This window comes from Ipomoea triloba, chromosome 2, assembly GCF_003576645.1.
Source record: "Ipomoea triloba cultivar NCNSP0323 chromosome 2, ASM357664v1".
In the NCBI taxonomy this organism is placed as follows: Eukaryota; Viridiplantae; Streptophyta; class Magnoliopsida; order Solanales; family Convolvulaceae; genus Ipomoea; species Ipomoea triloba.
This window is the reverse complement of record NC_044917.1, coordinates 23,439,229-23,456,266: the sequence shown is the minus strand read 5'-3', so window position 1 is coordinate 23,456,266 and position 17,038 is coordinate 23,439,229.

Genomic DNA, 17,038 nt, shown 5'->3' with positions numbered 1-17,038 from the left:
AAAAATGGCACTCTAGGCCCATTTTTTAGGGGAACTCAAATTTTTGGGGCCTGAGCACTTATTACTCTAGGCTCTAGCTATGCCCCAATTCCATGATATTCATTATATTATTCAATGATCTATTAATAGTAGAGTTAATTGAATGTTTGGTAAATCACTGATAATTTGGCTTTAACTCGCTTATAAAAGGTGAAATTTCTTCACCTTCTAAGTTCTTGGACAAATTGACTTTAATTGTTGATATAGTTAGTGTTTGGGAAATAACGTACAATATTGCATTAGTGAATTGGGTTAAAATAAAACAAAAAATACTGAGAAATAGTAGATTTAAAAAAAAATGTTAGTAGATTGTACTACGTATTTATTTATTTCAAAAACCTATTTTTAGCAACTAATTTATACTATGAATTTATATTTATATAGTAATTTATATCAACTAGGGCGGTTAACGAATCGAACATAAACGAACAGAGGTTGTTCGTGTTCGTTTGTTAAGGATTTTGGGGTGTTTGTGTTCGTGTTCATTTGTTAAGCTTTTTGAAAATCCTGTTCATGGTCGTTTGTTAAGCGTTCGTTAGTGTTCGTTAACGTTCGTGAACACGTTCACGAACGTGTTCATTAACGTTACCGAACATGTTCACGAACGTGTTCGCAAACGTTAATAAACACGCTCACAAACATGTTCATTTATGTTAATGAACACATTCGTGAACAATAAATAATATACGTTCACAAACAATTATATATATACATATATATATGTGTGTGTGTGTGTGTGTGTGTGTGTGTTTGTGTTTGGGAACATTATTAAACGAACACTAAACGAGCTTGTTCGCGAACACTTAGCAAACGAGCTTATTACCACTGTTTATACTCTGTTTGTTTATTAACCTAGCTCTAAATTTTGTTTGTTAATGTTCGTTTACCTTAATAAACAAACATAAACGAATACTTACCGAACTCAAATACGAGTAGTTTGTCGAAAGCTTTGTTCGCTAACAACCCTAATATCAACTAATTTATATTTAAATAATAATTAAAAATACAATTAATAATAATTGGGAGAATGTTCTCACTTATAGACCCCTAAATGCTTATACATTAGTACATATAATAAGGCCAAATCCATGCATCCCTTTTTGATTCTTGATAAGATTTGAATATTGCAACTAATGGCTGCTAACAAAGCAAAGCTTGTGGACTTATTTTGAATTAATTGACTACTTAGTTGAGTTGTGCCCCATAAGCAAATAATATGTACTTATGTCCTTGTGAATCATTTTATGTGTTACCAATTAAAACTAAATAGTTAATTGCTCAATTTAAAAAACATTTCTATATTGTTGGTGTTATTTTATGGTATTTTATTGTTGGTGTTTATTTCTTGTACTTTGTTCCTTCTTGCATCTATTTGCAGTATTTTTGTATTTCCCTCTCGTTTCTTTGACGAGCTTTTCCCTCTCGTTCTATTGACGAGGTTTGTATGGAGCGTGATAAGTTTGTTATGGTCATGGCTTATGTAATACTCATCCTGAGCGTAGTAGTTGACAATTGTAATATGCCTTTTCTGAACAATGATATGCAGTTCAGTTCAGTCTGTAGGATACCCACCGAAGAACCGATCAAATATACAAGGTCGGAAGTGTACCTTCTGTTGGGATTATTGTCTATGGACTTCAGTATGGATATGAAGACTCAGGTGGTGTACAAGACCTCACACCCACGAAGAGGCTTGTCTACATTTAGCAAGACCATCAAAGAAGCTTTAAGGTCCTTTAAGGATCACAACTTCATATTTGTAAAGCAGTCTGCAAATCAAATTTTCATTAGCTTAGCTAGGAAAATTGTTTCTATGTCAAATTGCATGAAATGTCTTATCATTTCATTGAACCTTGTTGTAATCGTTTCTAATGCTTATTAATGAAGTTTACCTTTAAAAAAAAAAAAAAACATCTCTATTAACTTGTCAAAACAATTCACTCAATCCTCCATCAACTAACACAAATTGCTACCTACTAATCACGCTCCAATGTAACTTTTGCAATTTTACGTCATACTATATTTGGGATCTTTAATACCCACTCCTAGAACTTTGGGGGAGATAAATCACAAATCGTTTAAATATTTGATTGTGCTACATTTATGGGTTGGAAAATATTTATTAGAAGCAAAACTAAATGGTTTTCAGACATCTATTTACTATTTATGATAACAAACAAAAATTTAAGTTTAAGGCAAAAACTTATGTGAGGGTGTCTCATGGGTCTCAATCCGTGAGACAAGTTGGATTTTTAATTAACGAGGTCAAAGATCTGACTCATTAATCGAATATTTGATTCATTAATCAAAGACCCGACCCACCTTACAGATTGAGACCCGTGAGACAGTCTCACACGTGTTACTCAAAGTTTAAAATATCACCAAAGTAGATTTTGAAACAAAATTCAGATATCAATGTAAAATTTTAAATTAAGAATGTTTTTTCATGCAAGGAAAAAAAAGTATATAATATTTATCAATATCTGTTGTTTAATAAAAAAATTATTAATTTTCCTTTTTTATCCATTTATGTAGACATATATTATATTTATAGTATTTTGTACAATATGAAAATATATACCTTTTTTTTTTATAGAATTGTGATTACTGGCATAGTTATACACTTTAATTACTACAAAATTTAAAATTTACAATTTTTTAATTTCTAAATATAAATTTTTTTAGTCATTATTCATATTGTTAAAATTATAATATATATTAAATACGATTAGGAATAATTCAATTTATTTATGTAAATTTTTCTCGATAAATTTATCTAAATATGTACATGATTAGAGATTATATTAATTATACAAAATTTTAATTTTAATTTTGATTTTGTATGCTACGATAATAGTTACTTTACCAAATATATGAAAATTCAACTATATTATTATATTGTACATTTTAATATATTTTCGTTTTTTTAAATTTTTTATTTAAAATTCATAATAAAAAATATTTTTTTCGTACATCGCACGGGTAAAATATTAGTTATATTAAAAAGGGACTCAAATTAAATTATTGAACATGACTCTTATTTTTTAAGACTGACCAACAATCTATCATTTCATAAGTATTTAAATGTCACTCTTGAGTCTTGGGAATGAAAAATAAATTAAAAACATGTCGATTTCCAAGGTGTGAACCAAACACTATTTATAAGTGCAAAACAGATCAATTGGACCAGCTAAAGTTTGAAACATGGTGCAATAATGTTGATAAATACGAATTATATACTGTTTGAAAACAAACGCATGAGCATGATGTTGATCAATCATTCGATTGGTATATATGTACTATGTTGGATTGACTTATAGAAAACGTGGCTTCGATAGTAATATGTTTTGCCATCATTTGACATTGACTCATCATAGTCATGCTTTGCATTAAAATAAACTTATGAAATAAACATTAAATCACATGGTAACCATATTTTTCACCATTGCAATTTCGTGGAAGCATTTCATTTGCTAGCTGAATGTAGTAATTAAAATAATTTACTAGCTAGTAGGTAAATTTGGACCTTTTCATATTTTAATGTTTGCAACTTTATTAGTTGTGCTCTGATTTAACCTTTTAATTAATACTCACATTCTTAAGTGACAATATATGACTGGTGTTGTTTAGAAATAACTGACTGAGTGGGTGGAGTATGATACTTTTCATGTCTAGATAGTCACAAATTCAATTCTTTTCAACACTCTCTTGATCGAGTGTATATCACCAAGTCTTAATTTCTTTTTAGCACTTTCTCAATTGAGCCATCGCCATAGTCTTCATCTCTTATGTGGTTTTGTGAGCTACCTACCTCTCTTGTGTGACTTATGATGAGGTAAAATATAGGATGGGAGTGAGCTACCTTCCTCTCTTGTGTGGCTTATTATGATGAGATAAAATAGGATGAGAGGGGAAGGGGGAGGTGGAGGAGAAATGTTAAGTATTATTGATGATGATCATGTCTTAACTTTGTCTTATTATTTTTATATAAGTTGGCATCTTTCAAATCTAAATAAAATCATGTTCTTGCATTTTGGTGATAAGATAGCTATCCTATTAAGATATATATTTAGATTATTAAATTAAGTTGATTAAATAATTAATGCTTTCTTTTAATGTTATTTATTTTTATTATTTTTTTGTGTGACAAGAAAAATTCGCATACTATCCAATGTTGTGTACTAAGTAAATAACATTCCCGTGTATTTATTATTTTTATTTTTGATGACATAATATGGCCCAGCATGAAATTTAAAAAAATCCCGTATTTATAATATTGAGTTAATACCTCCAATAGTCCTCAGAGTATTAGCGATTTAACAGCTATGGTCCCTCGACTTTTAAATGACCTCCAATGGTCCTCCAAGTTTTAAAAAATAAACACATATGGTCCTTTTAGGACGTCTCATGGTCATTTTAAACTCGAGTTATTTTAAGAATTAGGACCACATGTGGTTATTTTTTAAAACTTGGAGGACCATTGGAGGTCATTTAAAAGTCGAGGGACTACAGCTGGTAAATCGCTAATACTCGGAGGAATATTGGAGGTATTGACTCTATAATATTTATAATTGAACCATCACTCTATTCCATTTTTGATTGTCAGTGGCTTATATATTTCCTTAACATGTTGATAGCAACATTGGTGGAGCATGGGACAGGTCTCCACTACCATAACCAGGTTAGGCATTAACTGGATATGATTTTTCCAACTCATCATGTATCGAATCATATATCAAAATTTATCTAGAATAAAAATAATTACCAGAATAAATATAATCATGAAAAATAATTTAAAAAAAAAAACGAAGAACGGATTCTAGTTTGAAAATACAGTCGTTATGTCGTGGACCATGCACCAAAGCTGATACTGCAGTTGTGTTGAAAGGGAACTGCAGTTGCGCGGAACAGAGGCCGTTTCATCCGTCTGGAACTGCAGTTGTATTGAACTGATACTGCAGTGTGTTGAACGGATGAAATGACCTCTGTTTCGCGCAACTGCAGTTCTCTTTCAACACAACTGCAGTATCAGTTCAACACAACTGCAGTATCAACTATGATCATGGTCTATAATGCATTGTGGACCATGATCCACAGTATAATTCGCGTTGAAAATATGAAAAAGAAAAAACTATGATCATTTTTAATGGTGGCAAATCAAACTCCCATACATTATATTTGTAATGATGATGTGTATGTACATGATGAGGATCTATAGACTATTATTTAGAAGGAGGAGAAAGAAATGCCTTCCGATCCATGGAGTTATGAAAGATATATGAGGATCTTGGATTGAATTGGATTTTGAATTGAATCTATGCCTTGCCATGATACCTCACTGTAGGATTCTTGCAAGAAATAAATCCATCTTAGATAATGTAGAAATACTCTTGGTAGAAATCTTTATGGTTTACGAACATTCTTACCTTGTAGAGATATAATTTCTCATTTCGCAGACCATATAAAACTTGGATTAGACCTTATATATGAATATTATCTCATCATATATAAAGACAATAAAGTTAATTACAATATTGTCAACGTCCTCTCAGGGGTGTTTGGTTGACAGGTTTAGCTATTAAGAATGAGTAGTATTGTTTGGTTGATAGGTTTTTAAAACACTACTATGGTTTTGACTATCCCATTAATTGTAAAACTTGTTCCCTAATAAAATAAGGGTTTCATTTCCCTTACTCCTCCTCTTCCCCAACTATTAATAATCATTCTCATTCTACCCTACTACCAAACATACAAAATACTTTCACCAAAACCTATTACCATTACTAAGTATTTGATACCGATTCCGATTCCGATTCCGGTTCCCATGTGCGAACCAAACACACCCTTAGTTGAACTTGTTGCACAGGGTATTTCTAGTGAAGTTAATTTTTATTGTGTGGTTTGTGAGCTATTGTACAAGAGCGAAGTACAGTTTACTCAATGCACACCCTTGGGCTAGTTTCCCGCCAAAAAAGAACTAATGTTAATAACAACATATAAAACTAAGGAACTTTAATGGTGTCTATTGTACGCGATATAATCATGGCTTGACTGAAGTTATTTTTAATCCAATTTTTCACAATATTAAGTTTAGTATTATTATACAAAAATTATATATTTAGAAAATACACTAAAAAGATTATTAAACACAAAAAAATTAAATTTAAAAATAAGTAAAAAATACTAAAAAAAAATAAACAAAGAAAAAAGAACCGGAAGTATTTTAAATCATAGTAGATATGATTGGCACTATAGAAAAATCTATAAAACTATTCTATATTATTTTATATCAAGCACCATGCACATAAACTTGCACTTGTTAGATGCCCTCATTTGATTAATTTAATAAAATAGATTAGTTCATAAGATACCAATTAATGTAAAGAATGATGAAGTCACAAAAATAATTAAAAATGATGGAGTCATGAGGCCTGAGCTCACGTTTAATTGGACTAGGGGTGGAGATCCAAGCGGTAGCTGGGTCTGAGAAATAATTGGAATATATCTATGGGCAAGGTTTTGGGGGTTTATATTGAAAGAGGAAAAAGTTGAGAATATGATAACAATGGTAGCAAGTCTAGGAAGCATTTTTGTTTTATTTACCTTCTTTTGGACCGTTGATCTAGATTAGATCAACAACTCATATCTCACCTCCTTTTTTCACTTGAGATCGGAGTTCCTTCGCACGTGAACGATCATACATCATATATATATATATATATATATATATATATATATATATATATAGAGAGAGAGAGAGAGAGAGAGAGAGAGAGAGAGCCAAGTTTCAGTGCGGCCAGTATCCGCACCATTAGTTATGCGAAAAAACACCAATAGTGTTTGGAAATGCACAACAAAGATATGCACCAATGCACCATAAAACACACCACATGCCCAAAAAATGCACCATACCTCACCACACCTGATGGTGCATTTTTGGTGTATTGGTGCATTTCTTTGTTGTGTGTGTCCTAATACTATTGGTGTTTTTTTTTGCATAACTAATGGTGCGGTCACACCGACCGCATATTAAGACATGACCACTTTTGAGCTGACATATATATATATATATATATATATATATATATATATATATATATATGTGTGTGTGTGTGTGTGTGTGTGTGTGTGTGTGTGGGGGTTAATGCTACCCACCTATTAATAATATGTTAGTGGAGTTTCAATTCATGATATCCAATTATTATAAGCCATGTTAAGATGGATTTCAGTTGGAGGGGGGGGGGGGGTATCCACCATAACATGCATGGCTTATAACAATTGGATACCATGAATTGGGGGACTACTAACTTATTATTAAAGACTAAATCATCAAATGAAAAGTGTCTTGTCAAGAGGGAGATTAGAAGGGGTGGGTAGCATAACTTTTATATATATATATATATATATATATATATATATATATATATATATATATATATATATATATATATGCGATGGAAAAAAATATGGCAATGGAAAATTCGTTTCTTAAATGGTGACGGAATTTGCGTTGGAATAATATTCGAAGCCAAATTGCGACGGAATTATTCTGTCGTGTACAAAAATACGACAAAAAATAGTAAAATATTTGTAAAGAAATGTACAATTATACCATAATAGAAATATAGATAAAAAAATATTAATACCATAATGACCTAAATCATTCCCAATAATGCAAAAGCATGATTAAAATATTGAGTCTTGTTCTAAATAGTCAAGAGAAGATTTTTTTTTTGAAACGAATATCAATATGCCTTAATTAATAATCAACCAAATGAGAAATACAGGTCGGAGGTACAGACACCCACGAACATTGGACAGACGAAAAACCAGTTGCCCGAGCTAACGCATGAGCTACCTGATTCGCTGATCTCTTGACATGGTGAACAGACACGTACCAATGTCACTAGCAATAATACGACATTTCTTAACAAACAAACCAACATACGAAAGGTCGAAAGAGGAAGAATTTAAAAAGTACAAAATTAAGACAATCCGTCTCTAATAAGATATTATTATAACTACCAGCTTTTAACCATGCAAGCGCCTCCTTAATCGCCATAGATTCAGCCAACAGCGGGTCCTGACCACACTCTAAGCGCCCACAACATGCAACCACAAAATTATCACAGTGATCTCAGATTACCGCACCGAAGCCAGCTCCATCCTCCAAAACAGCGGCATCTACATTGCATTTAACCATATTGATTGGCTTGGGACTCCAGTTAGTTATAAGTACATCAGAGATATGATTAGAGTCCGAACGTAAATATGTTTCAAACCATAATGCGCTTACCACTTCAACTTGTCGCCTCAAAGCTTGCGGCGATGGGTCGAAGTCAAAAGAAGATTTATTAAATGAAAAAAAAAAAAGAATAGAAAAACACTTAACCTAGATTTATTTTTTTTAAAATGTAATGAAATGATTTTCAAGATTCCTTATTTGTAATCTTTGATGCTCAACTTCGAATGTTATGTATATAGCCTTGCTAATTAAATGCAAAGTTCACGTTAATTTTATATTGTAATTTTTTTAATGCATTATAATATAGGAACAAGGTTCAAATTAGCCACTGAACATAACCTGAAAGTGCAATTAGGTCACTGAACGAAAAAAAAAAGTACAATTAAGCCACTGAACACCCCAAATACATGCAATTTCACCTGATAGCAGGTTACCTGCTTATGTGGATGGTGAGTGAGAATTTTAAAACAATTTTTAACAATAAACATAAAAAATTAAAATAATTTTTTTAAATGGTGGCCACTCTCACCCCATTTCCTTCGTCTCCAACCAGAAAGGACTTATAAATTCTATCTATAATACCTTGAAAATAAAAATCTAATAAACACTGCATCCAGGCGTTTGTTTTTTTTTTTTTAAATAATTTTATTTATTTATTTTATTTTTACTTTTAAAGTTTATTATTAAAAAATATTTTAAAATGTCAACTCACCATCCATGTAAGCAGACAACCTGATGAAATGGAAGGTAACCTGCTATCAGGTGAAATTGCATGCATTTGGAGTGTTCAGTGGTCTAATTGCATTTTTATTTCGTTTAGTGGCCTAATTGTACTTTCAGGTTACGTTCAGTGGTCAATTTGAACCTTATTCCTATAATAATATATGCATAGTATATGTTCAACAATTATTCCAACTTTGACTAGGATGAGTTCGAACCTAAGACCTTTATTATGAAAATTAATGAGTAAATTAATAATAATAAATAGTTTATTGAATATTACGTTACTAAAGTTTACACTGGAATACTTGGTATTTAGGAAAATTAAAGTAAATGATATAATAAGGAGTAAAGTAAGAAAAAAAAATTAAAATCAGAATAATATGAACCATTCATTTTAACAAATAATTGGACTAACATTTTTTAGTTTTCGTTATAAACCTAACTTTATTGGCTCTAGAAATTATATTAAGGCACTTGGGCTCTATTAATTAAAATATTATTTCTTCTCAAGTTATTTACATCAATCCGATTTTATAGTGGATCCAATTCATTAAAACCCATTAAAAAATTGTACACCAACTAACATTTTTATTGCTTGTAATCATTACTTGTTAGATGAAATTTCAATACAAAAATCACTTCTTATTTGTTGTGCCTAAATGTCGCATTAACGGTTCGGGTCTACCCGACTAATTCTCGCTTACTCCAGAAAGTATGAAAGCTGGTCTAAAGGGAATCGTTACTTGTGCGGATCGAATTCGGGTTCTCCCGAAATTCTTCCCCACAAAGAGATGAGATTTGATTCTGGGTTTGGCTACAGTGGGATTAAGCTATTAACCACTCTGTTTGTCCGGATTTATTAAAATTATATTTTTGGAAGCCACTCTTTTTTGTAACTTATCATTAGTTAATAAAGAATTCATGTGAGAATGAATTAAATTTGAAAAAATCTAATAATAGTACATATTAGGAAATGAATATCTTAAAAAAGTGATTTTTAGTAGTAACATATAAATTGACTCTTATTTGACACATCATGACAATCTGTGTGCGTGACTACATGCATCCACTTATAAGTTATAGTAATAATCAAATTAAATTACAGAAGTGTTTACATTAGTATATTATCATTATCATGATATATATATTTGTAATATATTTCTAATATACAACTATAGTAACATGATAGGATATCATCACTAAGTATGATTAAAGTCAATATAACTTAAACCTCTCATATTACTCAAAATCTAAAGTAATGTCATCGCAATTCACAACTAGATAATACGAGTATCACCAATTATTATAATCAAAATAACGTAAGCGATGATCTCTTGACTGTTGAACTTAGAGGGGCTTCATTGGAGATCTCTTCACTTAAGGTTAAAATTCAAGATTAGAATATATAATTTTTTAATATAGGGGTTCAATATATTGTTCAATTCTGATTACGATATTGTTGGTGTTATTTGTAAACTTATATGTTGTATTTAATTATTATAATTTTGATATAAAAATTACTCCTTCCATCCTATTTTATGTGTTTGGTTCGGTTAACGAGCTGAGGCTGGACTGAATTTATTTTTAATCAAATTTTTCATAATATTAAGTTTAGTATTAATATATAAAATTTATATTTTTAGAAACTACACTAAAAGTACTATTAAACACAAATTAAAATAAGTAAAAGTTACTAAAGAAAATAAACAAAGAACAAATAGTTAGTTTGACCAAATAGCAAGTAAGACAGGTAAAATGAGAGTATAATATTGTTGACATTGAAAATTTGATAAAGATAATATTAAATATATGAATATATTTTGTATAATATTGATATTATTTAATTTGTTTAATTAGATAATATAAAAAGAGTTTGAACCTAACAAAATTCTTTTTATTCCCCAGCGAAAAAAGCATCGAAGGGGTCGGGTAACCCTGGGTTACTTAAGAATCGTCCGACTTCTCGGTGACCGAATCAGAGAGGGTTTTACCGCTTTCTCTTCTCTCTTCTCTAAAGGTTGAATCTCCAACCACAAAGGCCCCCAAGCCCCGGTCTTTTTATTCTCCCAAAAGGTTGAATCCCCAACCACAAAGTCCCCCAAGCCCCGGTCCAAGAGGATGTAAATCATGGTAACTCAACTAAACACAGAGGCTAGACCTTTGCTTACTGCGTACAAGGAACCCCTCACTTTTAGTGGTTGCTCCACACTGCCGAGGTGAGACTTAACTGGTCTTTCCTCCCAAACTTTACTCCTATGACCCGTTGAGTTGTCCATGCGGGCAAAAAAATCTCATTCATCCTAGAAATGATCATGGGAACATCCTAGAAAGCTTAAAGCTTGTTCTTTAAAATAAAATACTTCTAAAATCTCTCCTCTATTGAAGAAGATCAAGCCAATTAAGAACAAACATATAAGCTCTTCTTTAAAGATCAAGCTATTTAAGTTCCAAATAGGCACTTCAGTGGAGTATTTGATTAAGACATGTAAGTGAAGAATAAGAGGAATATGCTCAGATCTTATACAGTTATACCCCATACTACTCGTAACCAGAATTTTGAATTTCAGTAATTCAATTTTAATTTCTTTGTTGAACACACAAAACTGAAGAACCTCCAGAATTCAAGTGATTTGATCTTCAAGGAAGAGCAATTTTAATTTCTTTGTTGAACACACAAAACTAAAGAACCTCCGGAATTCAAATGATTTGATCTTCAAGGAAGAGCTTATATGGCTTACTCTTCGTTGAAGGTCGGGCCTCCAGACTCAAATAGATTGATCTTCAATAGAGGGGATTTTAGGCTTTTATTTATAACCTTCAAAGCTATTAAGATGTCCCCGGAATGATCCCATGTTGATTTCTAAAATGAATGAGAGCTCTTATTTATAATTGTAGGATAAAAGAGTTTTGATAGGTTCATACTCCTTTAATATCATCTAATTAAACAAATTAAATAAAACTAATATTATCCAAAAATGCATTCGGATATATTAATATTTAAAAATATTTATCTTTATCATATTTTCAGTGTGAATAAATATTAATAAAATAATACACCATACTATTAAAAAATAATAAATTCAAGTGGTGATCTGAATTGATGGTTCTCATTTATTATTATTTTTTTAACCCTTGGATTCGTTTCAAAAGTAAAATAGTTTCTGGATGGCTCACTTTTGAACCCACTGCGTCAAATAATTCACCTTTAGATACAGTAAATTAATTATTAACTTTGCCTAACTTACATCATTGAGCAGTAATACTGCAATATATAATTGTACGAAAGACATCGAATTCACACGTTTCCTTTACCTGAATAAACGCGTCTAATACTCTTGAACTGTGAACGTGTGATACGGTAAAGTTAAAATCATAACTCAATTATAAAATTTAGTTTAAGAGTGAAGATTTGGTTCCAACTTAAATATAAAATATTAATATATTATTTTATAATATTTTGTAGAGTTAATATAAGATTGTATCATTGTCTAAAAATCTAAAATCCTTGAGAAATCGATATCGGTAATAACTCACACTTTAGATTCTTCTAGGCACAAAGTGGTTCATCATTTTTATTTTCTCTGTTTGTATAGCTTCACTCTATACCCTATCAAGTACCAAATTTAAAAAACCATTTTCTAGGTCTAAGTCACCCCCTCTACTAGGGTGACACCAGATGAGTGGACAGATCTCATATTGGATGAGTGGACAGATCTCATATTGGATAACTTTCATTTAAGACATTCTTTGTTCCCTTTGGACCAGCCTTATCAAGAATCGATCCGAGTAACCTTTTTTCACCGTGGACCTATTTCTCAATGAGAGCCTCAATGATATGATACTCGAGCCAAGATCGTAACTTCATCACAAAAATTAGCTTAAGAGTAAATGTTTAACTCCAATTTAAGTACTAATCTACAATATCTTGTGGAGCTGATATAAGATTGTATCAATGAGAAGAGACATGTTTCTTCCAAATTAACCAAAAATTATGACCGTCGTTAGACTAATGAATATTGAATAATTTATAATTTTTAAAGAATTAAATATTTAATTATAATATTCTCTAAATAAACAAGATTATAGAATTCTGACTTTATGAAATGATTAAAATAATTAGAGTAAAAATATTTTTTATGTGATTCAAACTCGAAATTGAAATATATTAATTCAATTAACAACGTAAAAATTCTCACATCGGATTTAATAGAATTATTGATAAAAGTAATCTAAATTAAGTTCAAGTTTTAGTGTGGATTTTTTTTTTCGCTTTTTTCATTTTCCAAATAGGAAACACTATTTTGATAAACTATGAATAATAAATATAAAAGCAAAATGGAAAAGACGAGTGAACACGGGTGTTAGTTGGGTTCACTTGCGTTTTTCCAACTTATATCCAAAGTTGTTTTCCAAGTTTGTGAAGAAGAGTTGAAAATAAAATGAAAAAGTGGTTTCTATTTTTCATATGGAAAACAAATAATCTTTTCATTTTCCATTTTAATTCTCCAATTAACTATAAATGTTTAAAGTTTTCCACACTTTTCATTTTCCATTTTCATTCTCCAATTATCCAAAAAAGTTAAAAGTGTTCCACTTTGTGAATGTGGCCTCATTTTCCCCCAAAGTTAATATATATGTCAAGTTCAAGTAAAAAAATATTTATTATTAAAGTGTTAATAATATAATAACATTAATGAAAGGTGATAGGTTTGAGTCTCAATGAGGCAGTTTTGACTTTTTGTGCTTTAGTAGGTTTAGAAAATAATTATGAACAGATATTACATTGTAATAGAGTCAGTAGTACTTAAAAAAATTATAATACTATTAATTAATAAATAACAAAACTTTTAGAAAGAAAGAGTAACTTTAGGACATAAATAATTACATTGATTTATATATGCTAAGTAATGATATTAATCGGGTCAACCCGTTTGGTTACGGGCTAATCTTATCGGGTTGTCGGGTTTATCGGTTCGGTTTTTTTTTTTCTTTTTTTTTTTTAAGTTTTAAAATTCATCCCCTAGCCCTCAATTTTCGGATTGTTAGGCTTATCGGACAGACTCAACTAAATCTTTTGATATTTTTAAATTAATATTCTAAACATTTAATTTTAATAAAATAGCACTTTACACTAATAAATATAAATTTATACATCATTCAATCAATATAAACCTCCATTTCTAAATTCCAACTAAAAATAATTATTATATTTACACTATAATATAAAAATTAGAATAATTTTTTTATTATTTATTTTCTTAGAATATATTTTACTTCATAATAAATTTATTAAAATTTTATTTACAAATTTAATAAAAATTACTAAAGATGATCTTACTTATAAATTTCATGCATATTTTATTCTACAATACTTGTGAAACAAAAAATAACTTTAAGTGACTCGAGCTATCTGGCTAACCCTTTGAAAAGAGAAAATCTATATAAGAGTTAATTTCATTTTTGGTCCTAGATTTATTGGTGACAAACCACTTTTAGTCTTTTTTTTATCTGAACATCCACATTTGGTCCTAGTATTATTTCGTCATGACTATTTTTGGTCCTCTATCAACAAAATAGTTTTAACACCGTTAAATACAAAGCCATATCGGTCTTCAATTATAGATTTTTTCAAAAAAAAAATAAACATAAAAATGTAGCGAGGTCAACTCATTTTGTATAAAAATGATCGAAATTCTTTTGTATTTTACGACACTTTAACGATTTTATTGACGTAGGACAAAAAATGGTCATGCCACAATAATACTTAGAGAAAATATGAATGTTCTGACTAAAAGTGAATTGTCACCTATAAATTTAAGAACAAACATGAAATTAACTCTAAATAATAACTATGCTTTGTTTATGCCAAGTAATAATAATATTAGTTATTAACAATTAGTTATAGCGATAATTTTAATTTTGGAAAGAAAGTACGGAGTATCTTTTTAGGATAAAAAGAATTTAAATTTTGGGAAGACGGACAGGAAGAATTTAATTAAATTTAAAAGGCTAAAGCGTCATTCCGCAGCATGAACTATATTGGATTATTCATGCCGCACCTTGAACTTTTATAACGTCCATTTCGATACACAAACCATTAATTTTTTTTCATCTAGCATTTTTCACAAGTTACCAGGTTACTATGATGACATGGCACAGGTAATTAGCTTATGTGGATTTTCTTTTTATGTCAAACCAAAACTTTTAAGTAAACCCCAAAAATCAATGCCTCACGCTGCCCCTCTCCAGTGCCTTCAGTCGGACCAGTGTTCACTAGACCAAATCACCATAACACCTCCACAATTCACTGCTCCTCCCCTCCCTTGCGGCAGCATGCGCCGAGCCCACCGACGACCTGCCTAGGGGTGACCACGGTTCGTTCTGATTTCGAACTGCCGATTCACGGTTCCAAGGTTACACAAACCAGAACCGGAATCTTATATAAAGGTTCTGGTTCCGATTATTCAACCGGAATTTCTTTTTTTTTTTTAGTATATATAATTATATATAATATGTTTTGTTATTATAAAAACCATATTATAAATTTGTTTTATTATTATTTTGGCTACTTCCTACTGCCAGTAGCAAAATATAATTTTTTTGTATATATTTAACTACTGCCAGTAGCTAAATGCCTAAATATAAGAATTTCTTTTATTATTATTTTACTGTTCCGGTACCGGTTGTTGGGTTGGAAAAGGTTTAGAAGAAAACATTAAAAAAAAATCAAAAAAAAGAAGAGGAAAAAAAAAAGTCCAAGTCAGCATAGATTACCTATAACTTGTAGGTAACCTGTAAAAATTGCTAAATTAAAAAAAATTAATAGTTTGTGTATCAAAATAGACCTTATGAAAGTTCAAGGTGCGACATGAATAATCCAATATAGTTAATGGTGCGGGATGACACTTTAGCCAATTTAAAATGATATATTTTATAACAGTATTTTAAAATTTTCTTATTTTATAAAAATATATAATCGATGAGGTAGCATGCATGTGGCATATTTTGACAGAGTGACAAGCCATAACAATAATGATAGGATAGAATGCATGACATAGCAGTGGAATATAATTTATGTTTAGGATCTCCTATGCATGCATGATATATTTAGTCACCTCTCTTTTCTTTTCTTTTTTGAAAACATTTAGTCACCTCTCTAATCTTTCTAAAATTCTGTTAAGATTGAATCCTTATTAATACCCACAACTCTTCTAACATTTTGAACTCTTCGGTACCACTTACAAAGTTTTACTGAAATCACTTTGTTCCAACCCGGCCTAAGCTTCAGGGAGGAAACTTGTTTTAAGGAGGTAAAATATGAGACCCAAAATGATATGTATAGCTTAGAGATGGTTGAGGATGTTTAGACAATTTGGGCTTGCGTGCCTTAGACTCATGTTTTGTATTGACTTGTTTATATTGTGTTTGCCATTTGAGGATTTCGAGTTGGATGTTGGATTTTGCCTTAGTATCTATCTAGGTGATAGTTAACCTGGATGTGGCGTAGCACCCTCTGTGGTTTAGTTATCACTTCTGCATTTATATAATTTAGCATTGAGATTTGTTAGCCTTTGCTTTAAATTATTGCATATCTCAGCCTGAAAATTAGGGGTGTTACATTATTGCTCAAAATTGTTCGTCCTTCCTCCAAGGATAGATGATCTATTTATGTTGGAAAATAGCACTAAAAATGGCATTTTAAGTGGCCATTTTGTAGTATAAATATTGGTGGGTCCAATTCCGATTTTGGGTCGGGTCAAAGTGGATTCGGATTCTTCGTTCTTAGACGAAGAGATCGATATATTATACGCTCAAAATGGATAATGGGTGAATAAGAAATTGATTCTCAAAGTAGACCCATTTGAGATGGAATTCAAGTGTGGAAAAGCTTATGTAGTTTGTCCCACATTGGTTGGGAATGAATACTTGCACCACTATAAATAGAAGAAGCTTTTTAAAGCTAATTGACTTGTATGGCATAGAGGCTCTCTCTCGCGTGCAAGGGGGGGGGGGGGGGGGGGGGTTTCAAAC